The sequence below is a fragment of the Carlito syrichta genome, unplaced genomic scaffold (genome assembly GCF_000164805.1).
Source record: "Carlito syrichta isolate Samal-C Ts95f unplaced genomic scaffold, Tarsius_syrichta-2.0.1 Scaffold311632, whole genome shotgun sequence".
Classification (NCBI taxonomy): Eukaryota; Metazoa; Chordata; class Mammalia; order Primates; family Tarsiidae; genus Carlito; species Carlito syrichta.
In genome coordinates, this window is record NW_007255728.1 from 248,573 (window position 1) to 262,633 (window position 14,061).

General features: G+C 37.7%; 1 protein-coding gene across 1 annotated transcript in view; it reads left to right on the top strand.

Moving 5' to 3' along the window:
- Window positions 1-6,972: 6,972 nt before the first annotated feature.
- Window positions 6,973-14,061, top strand: part of FKTN (fukutin) — a 70,400-nt gene continuing 63,311 nt past the window's right edge. Inside the window, exon 1 of the mRNA XM_008068898.1 lies at window positions 6,973-7,142. The gene's annotated coding sequence lies outside the window, so the exon portion shown is untranslated. The remainder of the gene's footprint in view (window positions 7,143-14,061) is intronic.

A 14,061-nucleotide genomic window follows, 5' to 3' on the forward strand; every position in this document is an offset into this window, starting at 1 on the left:
TAAATAAATCCCAGAAATTGCCACCGTGCTTTTTCTCCTCAGACTACCTAGTTATTTTATTAAACTAAAAAAAGTATTTCTCAGTCAATATAAGGTCCTGACCTGATTCTTAATCATTTAAGCTATGTTAGTTTAAGTTGCTTTTTTCTTATGGTACCCCATTCAGTATAAGTTGATCCTTGGGAATCCTTGTAGAAGATTTCACAGTATGTAGGGCAGAAGGTAGGTGAATGTTTCGGCTTGGAGCTTATTAAATTTTGACTAATTGTAAAATAAGTCAAATTGTAAGTGGCTGTAAAAGGCATTTTTGTTAGTATTGAAACTTTTTGGTGAGCATAAGGGCTATGAGAATACTTTTTTTTAAAAAACATTTCCAGTATGTCTAAGGTACCAAAGCATTGAGTCTAATTTACCTTTTGAGGGAGACTCTTTAAAATCGACTTTATAACTAATTTATACTATAAGAGATAATAGCTAAAGTTTTGGAGTAATTTAAATTCAAAGCCACAAGTCTTTAAAAATCTCTGGATATGATATAAAAAGGATTTTGGGCTCATATCTTTTAAAGTATTTAAAATTAATTGCCTAGCTTCACCATACACTAAACCTATGACCTCTACACAAATCATTTATCATCTTTTGGGCCTCTGTTGCCTTACTTGTAAAATAATTGTAACTTGTTCAGCCTACCTCACAGGGCTGTTGTGAGGAATAAATTAAATGAAGTATGTGAACTTGCTTCAGTAACAGTAAAGTGCTATGTAAATGTAAGGTGTTACTTTTAGTTAATAATGGATTTAAGTGTGTGGATACTTCTAGATGAAATTTACTTTGATAAAGCATGTTCTTAAAGTGGTATCACCAGTGATTTCAACATGATTTAAAAATAAGAAAAAACCCCAAAATGCCGTTAAATATTCACTTAGTTTGTGCATGACTTTGTGGCCTTTTTTATTTTCTCATCAAGCCTTTTACTTTATTTAGATTTTGTAGAGCTGTAAAGTTCCTCCCACAGCATTATGTGTGTCAGCAGCATAAACAAACAGATGAATTAAGCTACATTTCCATCCAGGCATTTGTACTTTCAATTTAGGGTGCTCAGTGCCACATGCAGAGAGTGAATTTGGCCTAAATAATTCTTTTCAAACAACCAAATGGTTCAGCAGTTTGTTGTCACAGGATAAATGATATAAGGTGTCCCCACTGAACATATGACAACTTTGTTGCATTGTCATTTAAAAAAATAAGATGAAGCATTTCAAAACCTTGTTAGTTAATCTGGATATCACTTAGTATCCTGACATATTTGTTCTGCTTTAAATTGGATTAAATACGTTCCAGGTTATCTTAATCTACCAATTTTCTATGTTATCAGAACATGGTTTTGCTATACAGCTGTGATAATTCTAATTCTAATTCCTCAGGTTTAGCCTTTAAGTCACGAATGAAGACCATTAATGAACTACTTTTTGATGCACTCAGTGCTGCAAAATAGTGTTTTAATAAGCACATTGCCTCATTTTCCTTAGAAACAAGACAAAGCCTTTTTTAAATGATTTTTTAACTGTACAATAGGGTATTCAAAGTGGAGTAACTTGTATGTTGAAATGATTGTATGCATTGATGTAGAATGATTATTGAATGTCCCAGTTTTTACAAAAGCCCCTGGAATATCTCATTAAAAATTAAACTTTTTTCCTGCTTTCTTTGCTTTATTGCTTGATTTTATTAACTCCTTTATTTAAGTATCTACAATGTGCTGTTGGTGATGAGGATATTTAAAAAGTCAAGTTCCTCTGCTTTAAAAACTTATATTTTAGAGCAGGGCTATTCAATGGAATCTTATGCAATGATGGAAAGTTCTGTATTTGTGCAGTCTAATACAGTAGTGACTACCCACAGGCAGCTGCTGAACACTTTTAATGTGACTAATGTACTAAGCAACTGAATTTTTAATTGTTATTAATTTAAAAATAAAGAGCTTCATGTTGCTAAACAGCTACTGTTTTGTACAGTGTAACTACAGATGGAGAAACATACTGTAACTATAATATAAACGATGAATTTAGTTTCTTTTGATCTTGTCACATGTTGCATTACATTTTAACTAAGAACCTAAAGCTTTTTAAAATTTGTATTCTAACTTGAAAACAGTTTAGAAGAAAAAAAATCAGTGACTACATGAGACTGGAGTTCCTGTAACTAAAAAGTTATATAAGAAGATAAAGGGATACCGGATAGTCTTGAATCACGGGGAGAAGAGTGGACAAAGTTATTGAAAACAAGTGTCCTGGTGTAGAAGATGGAGTGTGGATGGATGGAACGTTTCTGGAGAATTTTAGTAACATCAATATATTTAAATGCACATACCCTTAAAAAGTTAAATCTCCTTTCTAAATATTTTTTCTTACTTACAATTAAGCCAATATTCACTGCAGTATTACCACAGTAGAATACAAGCAACCTGTTAACTGAAGAAAGAAATTTGGTTGGCCCTAAAGGCAGATACTCTCTTTTGGTAGCTAGGCAAAGAACTGGCTTAACAGGTCTTAGTTATCTCAAAAAAAGAATGGGCTAATAGTTTTGAAGACTCCTCTTTTTGAACTTGCTGCACCAGCAAATACCGTTATTAAGTAGTGGTCTAGATAGACTCTGCATTCCCCCCCCCCCGAATAAATGTTATAAATCTGTAACTATTATGGAAGTTGGCTTTCTTAGAGCATTCTCAATATACCAGTCCTACTGCATCCTGGTTAGGATCTCTGTGGAATAAGAGCTGAGGATATCATGTGCACGTCTACTTTTCTGCCCAAGTTTTTTGTTATTAATCCTCATTTTACATTTATACTGCATGGTACTAGTAGTATGTTTATGCCCCTTTTGCACAAGGTTATTACAACAGAAGATGTTTAGATTGTGATGTTTCCATGCAACCCTACACAACTGTTAAGATATATGCTATTAATGGAAAAATATAATGGTATTATGAAATAGAAAATGTCATCCGCAGTATACATATATAAATACCATGAGTGCCAGGCTCGGTGGCTCAGCCTGTAATCCCGCACCTTTGGGAGGCTGAGGTGAGTGGATTGCCTGAGCCCACGGGTTTGAGACCCACCTGGGCAGGCGAGACCTCATCTCTACAATAAATCAAAAAAAATTAGCCAGGCGTGCTGGCGTGTGCCTGTAGTTCCAGCTACTTGGAAAGCTGAGGCGGAAGGATCGCCGGAGTCCAGCAGGTCGAGGCTGCGGTGGCTGGGAGCAGCCACTGTACTCCAGTTTGGGCAACAGTGAGACTCCAACACACACAAATAAATAAATAAAAAACAAATACCATGAGTATGTGCATGCACTTTTACTTGGTTAAGAGAGGACCTGACCTGATTCCCATACTCTTACTGTGCTTCTCTCCATGGAATGAACAACTAAAGGATCGCCAAGAGATAGTGCCTAATTGGTGTCCACGTTCCTTTACTCCTACACATAAGCACCAGATAGCTAGGACCCCAGAATTCCTGCACGATTACCTGAAGCTTGACTCCAGGACATGAGCAGTCTCTTCCCCAAGTTCATCCTGAAAAAAGGTTACAGCTGTATATACCCCTATGGGTGGGAGTTTGTGGGAAGTACAAATGGAGATTGGATGTGCAGACTGGGATGTCTACTTGCATGCGTGACAACGCTTGAGGCAGGCTGAAGCTAGAAGTAGAAGACCCAGAGCTCAGAAAAGGACAGGCCAACCTAGTTGTCATGCTGTCACTTTCCAGTGCATGTCTAAGGAATCTGAGAATTCCATATTTGAATGAAGATTTCTGTTCCTTTAGATGAAATATTTGTCAAGGCAGAAGGAGATAACATTTTATTTGATGGTTAGCTCTCAGCTATTTTGACACTATTCTGATCTATCAGGGTTGGCTTCCATTTGTTACTCCTGCCCCAAACTCCACAAATGTTAGGCGTGGCCCCCAGGATGTTTTCATGTGCACACAGCTAAGTAATTTTTAAAAGATGGGGAGACAAATGAGAGACACTCTCCCTTTTCCTTGGCTGATATCATCCAAGTAAAAAGCCTTCCCTGATAAGACAACAATAACAAAAAGATGGATGTTTATTTGTAAGCTGTTTTTACCCATCCTGGTACCCCTCCTTCAACTGTACTGGCTAACCAGATTAAAGCATACTGACTGATGTTTACCATGAGCTGAAGGCTCACAGCTGACCCTCTGATATGTCTGAGAAATACTACTGCCACCAGTTGTATGTTTATCTTGAGTTAGCTATTTATTCCTAAACTTGTTTATGCCAGTGGCAGTCATTGCTATAAGTATATAGTTTAAGTATATATACGAAATGAGTATGAAAAGTTACTTACAAAGAAAGTGGGGGAACTTTAGAGATGAGCTAAAAAAAAGTTTCTGATAAATTAGTTGTGTCCAATATAATTGTAAGACATAGGTGAGGCTTGCAAAAAAAATTCTAGGACTCAATTCAGATTTCTTCATTTGTTTAAGTTCCTGGTGCAGAAACAGAAACTATAAATTACAGATGATGCATTATGTCTGCAGTAAGAAACTCCAATTAGTAGATCCATACTTAAAAAGAAATTAGTTCAAATCAGCTAGTATAATCCTCAGTTTAAACTGCCTTTAAATTTATTCAGAACCAGACTTGTTATGCACTTACAAAGTACTTACTTCTAAGAATCTGATAATTTTACCACTTTCTTGTTATTTTTAATTATAATTCCATACATACCGAAAAGTAGAGAAAAATTATAATGAACTCATTATGCTCATCACGTAGATTTATCAGTTGTTAACATTTTGTCATGTTTGTGCCATCTATTTTTTAAGTTTTAAAATTTTACCTAGAAGTACTGTCATATGCATCAATGATAACTTTTTAAAAAATACAGCCACATTTGGTTTACACTTTTAGCAAGATTAACAGTAATAGTCCCTGAATTTTACCCCACATTTTTAAAATAAAAAGAAATTAAAACAGTAATATTTTACTATTGTCTAAATGACTCAGTCCAAATTAAAATGTCAAAGATCTTTAAAATGTCTTTTTATGGTTAGTTTGTTCAAATCAGGATTCAGTCAAGGTCCACATATTGCATTTGGTTGTTACGTCTCTTAAGTCTGATTTTGTAGTAGTCCCCACCCCCTACCCTTTTAAATACCACTGATAGAAAAACTGGGACATTAGTCTTGTAGAATGTCCTGCTTTCTGAATTTAGCTGATTACTTCTCTGCACCCTGTGTTAGATCTAGAGTTTGTTAAATGCAGGTTCAATTTTCAGGCAAGAATCCTTTCAGGTGGTGCTGTGTACTTTCTATAACATCAGGAAGTACATAATGTCTGCTTGTCCCATACTTAGTAAGATTGATCAGTAGACTCAGGTGGTGCCAGCATAATCCATCTATGTAATGCAGAGTTCTCTATCAACCTTTCACCTTAACTCTAGCATCTACTGATGTGGCTCTCTATTATTTCATTAGGAGTTGCAAAATGGTGATTGTTTTATCATTTATTTATTAACTGGAATTCTTATGTAATCACTTTGGTTACACTGATAGGCAGTTCATACAAGAAAGGTAAGATAAATTCTTGATATTTTTCCTTATCTAGTTTCTGAATATTAAATCTTCAACCTGGCAACCTTCACTCATGACAGATTTTTTTTTCTACAAAGTTTTCAAACAAAGTTTATTAGAGAAAGAGAGAAAAAAAGCAGAGCTGGCAGGGGTGAAAGAAAACGCTGAGATTTATTTTTAAGGAGTCATTATAAACAATAATTTATATATATTTGATGTGTTTCTATCAATAGCAGTTATTTGTTGCTCAAGTTCTCCCATGTTAGGTCAATCATGTTAGCACCTGTGCTAATAATCCCATTAATCTTGATAACTTCCTTTTGGAGTTACCTGCTTTTTTGATAATTCTACTAAGAACTAATTCTGAGTGCATTGGATAAGAGGACTTCTACAGTAAGCTCGTATGTCCATAGGATCTTTCTAGAAGGAAAAAGATGTTATAAACTCTAGGAAGTGAGATTTATTCATTTGCCTTATTGCTATAATTTTTAAGAACATGTATTTGAGAAAACACCACAAATATATGAAGGGAGTATTTTCAGTTTTTACTGGGCTGAGAATAGTAATTTTTGTGGAAAGAACTTAAAATTTCAGTAATTTGATTAGTGCTTTATAGTTTTCAAAAATTCATTCAACAAAGTTAATGTATATCGTATCCTTAACAATTCGTCTTCTTGGATTACACTGTTAAAAGTTAACCAGGTGCAGGAGTGTATATGTCTATATTTCCAGCCCTAACCTGGAGTCTAACAGCCCGTTAGGTCTTGGATGTCATGAAGGTATCTCAACCCAAGAGCAATATCGAACGCAGCTGCTGTTCCACTCTATCCCCCATCTCTATTCATTGTATCCAACCCAGAAACCAGGGAGTTATTTTGAATCCCTCTCTGCATAGCACACGTACTAAAAAAAAGTAGTCGTCGTTTAAGTTCACATTTAATGAGCATTCTATATTTTATCTGAGAAACTCACGCTTTGGGAAACAGCTCAGCGGGTGCCTCCAGTTCATCGCTCTTTGCCCTAACGCCACAGATTACTCTGTGCGCTGCAGTAGCTATTACCAAGGCAAGAGATAAAGGGATCTGGCTAAGCGGCTACATTCCAAAAACCAGGAAATCCCCAGATTCAGTAAACCTCGGGCGGTGAGGGACGCAGCAGCCGTGGACACGCCGAGGTTGGAACTGGACTGGGAGAGCTTCCCGGCGCCAACCAGGTCAGTTTCCGCGACTCGGTGCTTGACGGCCCCTTTTGCAGCGGTTGCTGTAAGTGCCGTAAAGCGAAGTTGCCGCCGGTGGTGGTCTGGGAGGTAGGGTGTGCGATCTCCGCTAGGTCGCTGGGGCTAGGAGGGTGCCTTGACACAGGTGTCGTTGGTAGCTCGGATGTCCTCACAGGCCATCTTCTAGCATTCTGGGCGCCCGCTTTGCCCTCGACGGGGAGCGCGCCCCGGGTTGGGTTCTCCTCCGTCAGTTCACCAGGAGGCATCTGGTGGGTAGACGTCCGTTCGGCCGGTCCTTCCCACGTTCCTGGGCGCGTTAGCAGGTAACTCCTCACCTGGGGCAGGTTCAGCTTTGGAGGGCCATCGAGACGCTTGTCGGAGCCGGGTTGGGGAGGTGACGGTTGAGCGGGGACGTGAGAGCTGTCTCGGAATTTTCTAGAGGAAAATTTGTGAGGACAGCGCCTCAGGCTGTGGGACCCACGTGTGTAGAAGGGCAGAAGCTTGGAAGGAACTGGCTAGGTTTTGGCAGCACTGCGTGCATAATGGGTAGTGGCCGGAGAAATTAGCTCACGGGGAAGGGAAGGCAGGATGTGGCGGGAGCTAACGTTGGGTCCCAACTGGGAAGGATCTTGATGCCCTGGGAAGGAGCGGAATTCCTCCGTGGACACTCGGGAGCTACGACAGCTTTCTAGAGAGGAGGTAACTTAATTTACCATCTCTTTCTCTTCTTCGGATGCTCCCTGCTTTCAATTTTTAAACTTTCAACTCATTTGGAGGAGAATATATGAAGGCGTCCCCTTTGTGTGCTCAATCCTAGGGTGGACACTGCCGGCCATGCCAAAAAAATTTCATGTGGCTTTGGTGCCAGCCATGCCAAAAAAAGTTTCATGTGGCTTTGTTTTAATTTTTGGAGGATGTAGGGAAAGATGGGATATGTGTAGAGGTGTCTGTTAGAAGGTTTCAGATAGCAGTCCCGGATCTGAGTTCAGATTTCATCAGTATTACCAATTTCTCAAGTAACCTGAGACAAGTCACTTTTCTCTGAGCTTCAGTTTTCTCAGTTGTGAAAAAGGACCTAGGTGGTATCTCAGATTCTGTGTACTTTTGAAGATAGCAAGTTTCCAATGAATAACAGACTGCCTGTGAACAAATATCAAAGCGAGTGATAGAGCAGTACATTAGGAGGACGGAAGAATGGATAGCATTTGAATGACTAGAAACCATCTGTGTTGAGCCACGGGTAAAGATATAAAAGGCAGGTATAGGCATTCTTAGTTTAGAGTCTATACGTGGAGATGTGTTTAGTGAGGGTAGAGGATTTGGAAAGGATGGCATTGAATGATGAAGGAACTCCAAGTGGAAAGGAAGTGTGGCATGCTCCGACAAGGGAGAAAAAGGGAATTAGGGAAATATCAAAAGAACAATCTGCAGGACTTGATTTATTGGCTCTAGGTGATATTTTGAACCTGAGTTTCTAAAAAGCAAATCTAAGCGCTTTTGGCAAAGATGGGAATTCTGAATTCCAGGATGCAATTGTATATTGGCAATAAGGTGATTCAGATTGTTGTGCTGGTGTTGTCAGTAACTAAACTCTTGACTATCTTTTACTTTGTCTAGATCCTATTCTGCTCTGTAAGGTGATGTTTTGGGTCAGCTGGTCTCTTCTCTAAAATCTGTAAAACTTGAGTCTGTGAGGATGGAGAGCTACTTTCTTCTGGAGTAGGAAAGGAAGATAGTTGACAGAAAATAAAATTGTTAATTTTGAACATATTAAATTTGAGGTATAGGAAAATAAAGTTGAGAATATAGACAGGTAGAGTGCATAAACTGTAACTTAGGTGTTTCTTTCAGAGGTGATAGTTAAATTATTGAAAATAGATTTACTTTGAGGAAGAGACTGTAGAGAGAGTAACTCCTTTATAGGATATACCTATAAATAGGAGGCTAGAGAAGTTATTGAAGGAGGCATGTAGATCTCAGAGCTAAGAGCCAGGACTCCTTTTTTAAAAGTTGCATATAGTAAAAAAAAAAAAAAAAGTTGCATATAGTAATAGATTCTTAGGAACCAACATGCTTATTGAACTCATTTAACAGTATTTACAGCAAATATTAAACACCCATTTCTGGGAACTCTGTAGAAAAATAAATAATTCAAATAGATATAATTTATTCAACAAATATCTGAGGGGCTCTAGGGATATGATGAACAAGGTAGGCATTGTTCTTATTCTCCATGCATGTAAAGACTTTAATGTCTAGATCAGTGCTTTTCAAATTATGTGTGTGTGTGTGTGTGTGTGTGTGTGTGTGTGTGTGTGTGTGTGTATGTGTGAGAGAGAGAGAGAGACTTGCTTTATTGCAATATTTGCTTTACTACAGTGGTCTGAAATCAAACCCATGGTAACTCCAAAGTATGCCTGGGTTAGAGTTTTCAAAAGATGTTCTGAGCCAGGCTTGGTGGCTCAGCCTATAATCCCGCGCTTTGGGAGGCTGAGGTGAGTGAATTGCCTGGCCCGCGGGTTCAGACCCACCTGGGCAATTTGGCGAGACCTCACCTCTACAATAAATCAATAAAATTAGCTGGGCGCGTTGTAGCACGTACCTGTAGTTCCAGCTACTTGGAAGGCTGAGGTGAGAGGATTGCCAGAGCCCAGCAGGTCAAGGCTGCGGTGGCCGGGAGCATGCCACTGCGCTCCAGTCTGGGCGATAGTGAGACTCCAACTCAAAAAAAAAAAAAAGATGTTCTGACCTGTTGAAAAAGATTTTTTTAATTGTTATTTTTTAAAAATAGATTTGGGGTAATACACATGCAAGTTTGTTGCATGAATATATTATATAATGGTAAGGTTTGGGCTTCTAGTGTACTCAGCACCCACATAGTTGAACATTATACCCAGTAGGTAATTTTTCAACCCTCAGCTCTCCTATGTTCCCCGCTTTTGGGGTCCTTAGTGTCTGTTATTTCCCACTTTATGTACGAGTGAATCCATTGTTTACCTCTCACTTATAAGTGAGAACATATGGTACTTGATTTTCTGTTTCTGAGCTATTTCACTTAGGAAAATGGCCTTAGGCTTCATACATGTTCCTGCAAAAGACATGATTTCATTCATTTTTATGGCCGCATAATATTCCATGGTGTGTATGTATACTACATTTTTCTTTATATAGTCATCTGTTGATGGATACTTAGGTTGATTCCATGACTTTGCTATTGTGAATAATGAAAATGCTTTCCAAATTTTATTGTACATATTCATCACCTGAGGATTTTATTAAAATACAGATTAATAATCAGTAGGTGGAGCTGAAAATTCTATATTTCTAATAAACTTCAGTGTGATGCTGATGTTGCTGTTCTTAGGACCATACTTTTAAGTGATCAAGATCTAGATCCTGTCTAGCAAATGTGGCAGTTATTAAGCCACTACCCATCATCTGTTTTTCTAAAGATGAAACCATTTTACTTTTTATGAAAATAGTACATGCACCTTATAAAAACATTGGGACAATATAGAAAAGTGTAAAGAACAATGTAACTGCCCCAATTCTCACTACCCAAAAATAATATTTATTAATATAGTTTATTAATAAATATTAATAGTTATTAATATTTTGGAGAACATTCATTCAGATTCATTCACACCTCAAATATTGCTCTAAGTACTTGATACACTCTAAGCCTTTTGTGTGATTCTATTAGCTTTATAGTTTTACTAAGATAAATACCCATCTGTTTTCAACCAGACAATTAAATACTTGCATTTTGGAGGGGAAGACTTTACTCACTTAAAAATAGCTTGGTTTAACACCATTTTGTTACTCCAAAAATTGGAGGACATTAGTATAATTAAAGCTTACAACATGTGGATTCTAGTAAATGAATATTTGTTAACTGAGCCTTGGGATGAGAGAATAACTTAAATTTCTTTTATTTTTTTCTTACTATTAAAATCAAGTGATGTTCACGTAAGATAAACAGTAAAGATTAAAAAAAAAGAGAGAGAGAGTACCAACACTCCCCCCAACCCAAAGACAACATCTCCTGTCTTCACTTCTTTTACATTGAACCTCTCTTATCTTCAGTCTTTTCATTTCAGCCACTCTCTTTCCTAAACCCTCTTATACCATAGTCATTCAAAAAAGATTCTGTATATTTCTGATTTTTCTGGAGCATCAGATGGAGAGACCAAGTGCCAAAGTCTTCATGTGTCAACATGTTGAGGTAAAGGTTTATCACAAAGGATTAAGTGAATGAATGGTAAGCAGATAAGAGACTTCTTAATTCCTTGCAGTCTAATCTTTACTTCCAAGCTGCTGACACTCTTATGAGTAGTTAGTAGGAAAAAGAAAGGAAATGAACAACAAGAAAGACCAGCCGTATTTAGGGAAGATGTGATACTAGATATTTCTACTTTGCCTTTTTTAGCTCTGAAAATAGCTGGAAAATGTTGATTTTTTTTTTGGTCTTACCTCTTAAATTTTCAGAGGCATTTTCTCTTTATGCCTCCCAATCTGCTACCTTATCTCTCTAATCATACTTTTGCTGAATTACACTACCCTCTTCCCTTTATAGTTCAGCCTCCTGTTTTATTTTGCAATTGAGAGCACATTTGAATGTTGGTTTTATTTGATTCATACCCATGCCTGCCTCTTGCTCCCCAATATCTCTGAGTAAGTTGAGACATAGCAGCATTAAGGGAACAAGGCTAGCACACATCAGCTTATAAGCCTAAGTTAGGTGTCAGGGAAGTTTATTTCTTGTCTGTGGGGCTCTGATATCAAGAGAGGTGATCTAGAAGGCAGAAGTGGGGAAAAGTAGAATTAAAGAGTCAGACATTCTTTCAAACAGACCCCTACTCAGGTGATTCTCAAAAGAGTGAAGGCTGGGGAGGCAGGGTGGGGTGGGGGGGTGTCAGGGTAAGCGAACTGCCAAAGATTTTCATGCCAGTACCTTCAAAGGACAAATGATAATGTAAAAGGGTAAGTGGGAAGCTGAAAGAGTACGCAATGCTGCACTGCTCTTGACTGTCAAAAGAGCCTGAGAACTATCTTGAACTCATCCTGTACCTTTTCAACACATTTGTATATGGCTTTTATCTACCAAGTTTCTTCCAAGCTTTTTCATGTCTTGACACACAGTAAAATTTGATAATAAAAGATGAAAGGAAGGATAAAAGTATGTGTTCTTGGTTGGAGGTGGCCAGTCTTGGGCTCTAGCTGCCCCAGACCCAAAGACTGAGAGGATTGATAACTCTGACACCTATAACCCATTCATGGTTCAGTTGGGAAGCAGATCTGCTCATTTCTTTCTTCTTCTTTGCCAGATCTCAGTCCATATACTAGCCATGCCCTACTTCCTCATCATCTAAGAATAATTTTATGTTTAATATTCTGTTCTTATATTAACCTTCTCATATTTGCATTAGAACTTTAAGACACTGGAGCTTCTTAAACTTCATAATTCCCCTTAATATGCTCATTACATCTTTTTCCCTTCTGAAAACATGTATCATCTTTTTTTCACTTTCCCCCTCTCATTTTAATTTACTATCTCTGTAATACTTTTTGTTTTCTTTTCCATTAGACATGATATACTAACTTCTTTAGGATGCTTTACCTAAATGTAAGAAAATTCTTTACCTGTTCTCCCTAGTGTTTTAATTATGATAGCTAAAATGTTACATATAAAAAGAAATATATATGTAATGTTTTCATTTTGGTGCTATACCATATCTCTCCATATGTTATTTTTTAATGTTTTTAAAAAAAAAGTTTATTGTTTGAAAATGGGATCCAGATATGAGCTTTAAACTTTAAATAAATTACTTCTTCATATTTTATATTCTGTTTTATCATAAAAATTTCTGCAGGACAGAGAACTTCTATTTAAATAGGTTTTTTGTGCTCTATTGTGCAGCATATTTTAGAATACTTTGATATTAATCCAGTAAGTTTTAGGCTGGTGGAGGAGACGATTCATGTATACTAATAGCCATTATTGAAAATAGAAAGTAGTAAAAGCCTTAGGGTTAGTTGTCTCTCCTTGTGCTTTCATCATAACCTGTACATATCTCTTTATAGCAATTACACCATATTATTATTGCTTCTATATTTATCTTTGATAGAGCCTATCATGGACTAGAACAGTGGTTGTTAATAGATGTGGGACTGGTAACAGACAGGGCTTGTGCATTTTGGAAGAAACTTCCCCATCACACACCCCACCACCATCAGTATTGCCACTCTTCTTTTGAAAACTTCTGTACTCGTTTTTTAACTCTTCAAAGATTGAGAACTATATCTTATTTGTCACTTTATCTCGTGCTTACCTTTTTTTTTTTTTTGGCACCTGTTCCTGCAGGAAGGTAAAACTGGAAGTTTAGAGGTGGAAAGATCACTTATGACTTGGAAAAGCATGTACGACTTTAAAAAGGACCATTTGTGAGGAACTATGAAAAGAAATGAGAAATTGTTTTATGAAAGTAAATGAGATTATATTGCAGATAAGAAGTAACAAACAAAAACACAGAGGGAAGAATGTATGGGACATATTTCAGGAATACTTAGGTAAAAACCATAGAGTGTGAAGTGTGAAAAAGCTTAGTGAATTTGACTGTGTTTAGTCAAATACACTTGGACACCAGTGTATGGAACTCGAACTATTGTAGGTGGTAGGTAACCATTGAAAATTTTTGGTTGTGGTGTAACTTGATCCACCTGTCAGCAACTTGAAACATCTGTTAGTGTATAAGTAAAATTATGCTTAGAAAGAGGAGACAAGGGGATCAGTTAAAATTAGAACATTCGGTACAATTATAATCTAAATTAGAATGACAGTGAAGAAATGAGGGAGTTGATGCAAGAGATATTTTAAAGGTAAAATCAACATACTTTGGCCTCTATTTTTTAAAAATCACATTGTTCACTTTTAAGTTGTTACTGTATCCCTAATAAAAAGATAGTGCTGCCAGGCTCGGTGGCTCAGCCTATAATCCCGCGCCTTGGGAGGCTGAGGTGAGTGGATTGCCTGAGCCCGCGGGTTCGAGACCCGCCTGGGCAACTTGGTGAGACCTCATCTCTACAATAAGTCAAAAATTAGCCGGGTGTGGTAGCGTGCGCCTGTAGTTCCAGCTACTCGGAAGGCTGAGGCGGAAGGATCACCAGAGCCCAACAGGTCGAGGCTGCGGTGGCCGGGAGCGGCCACTGCACTCCAGTCTGGGCGACAGAGTGAGAATCCAC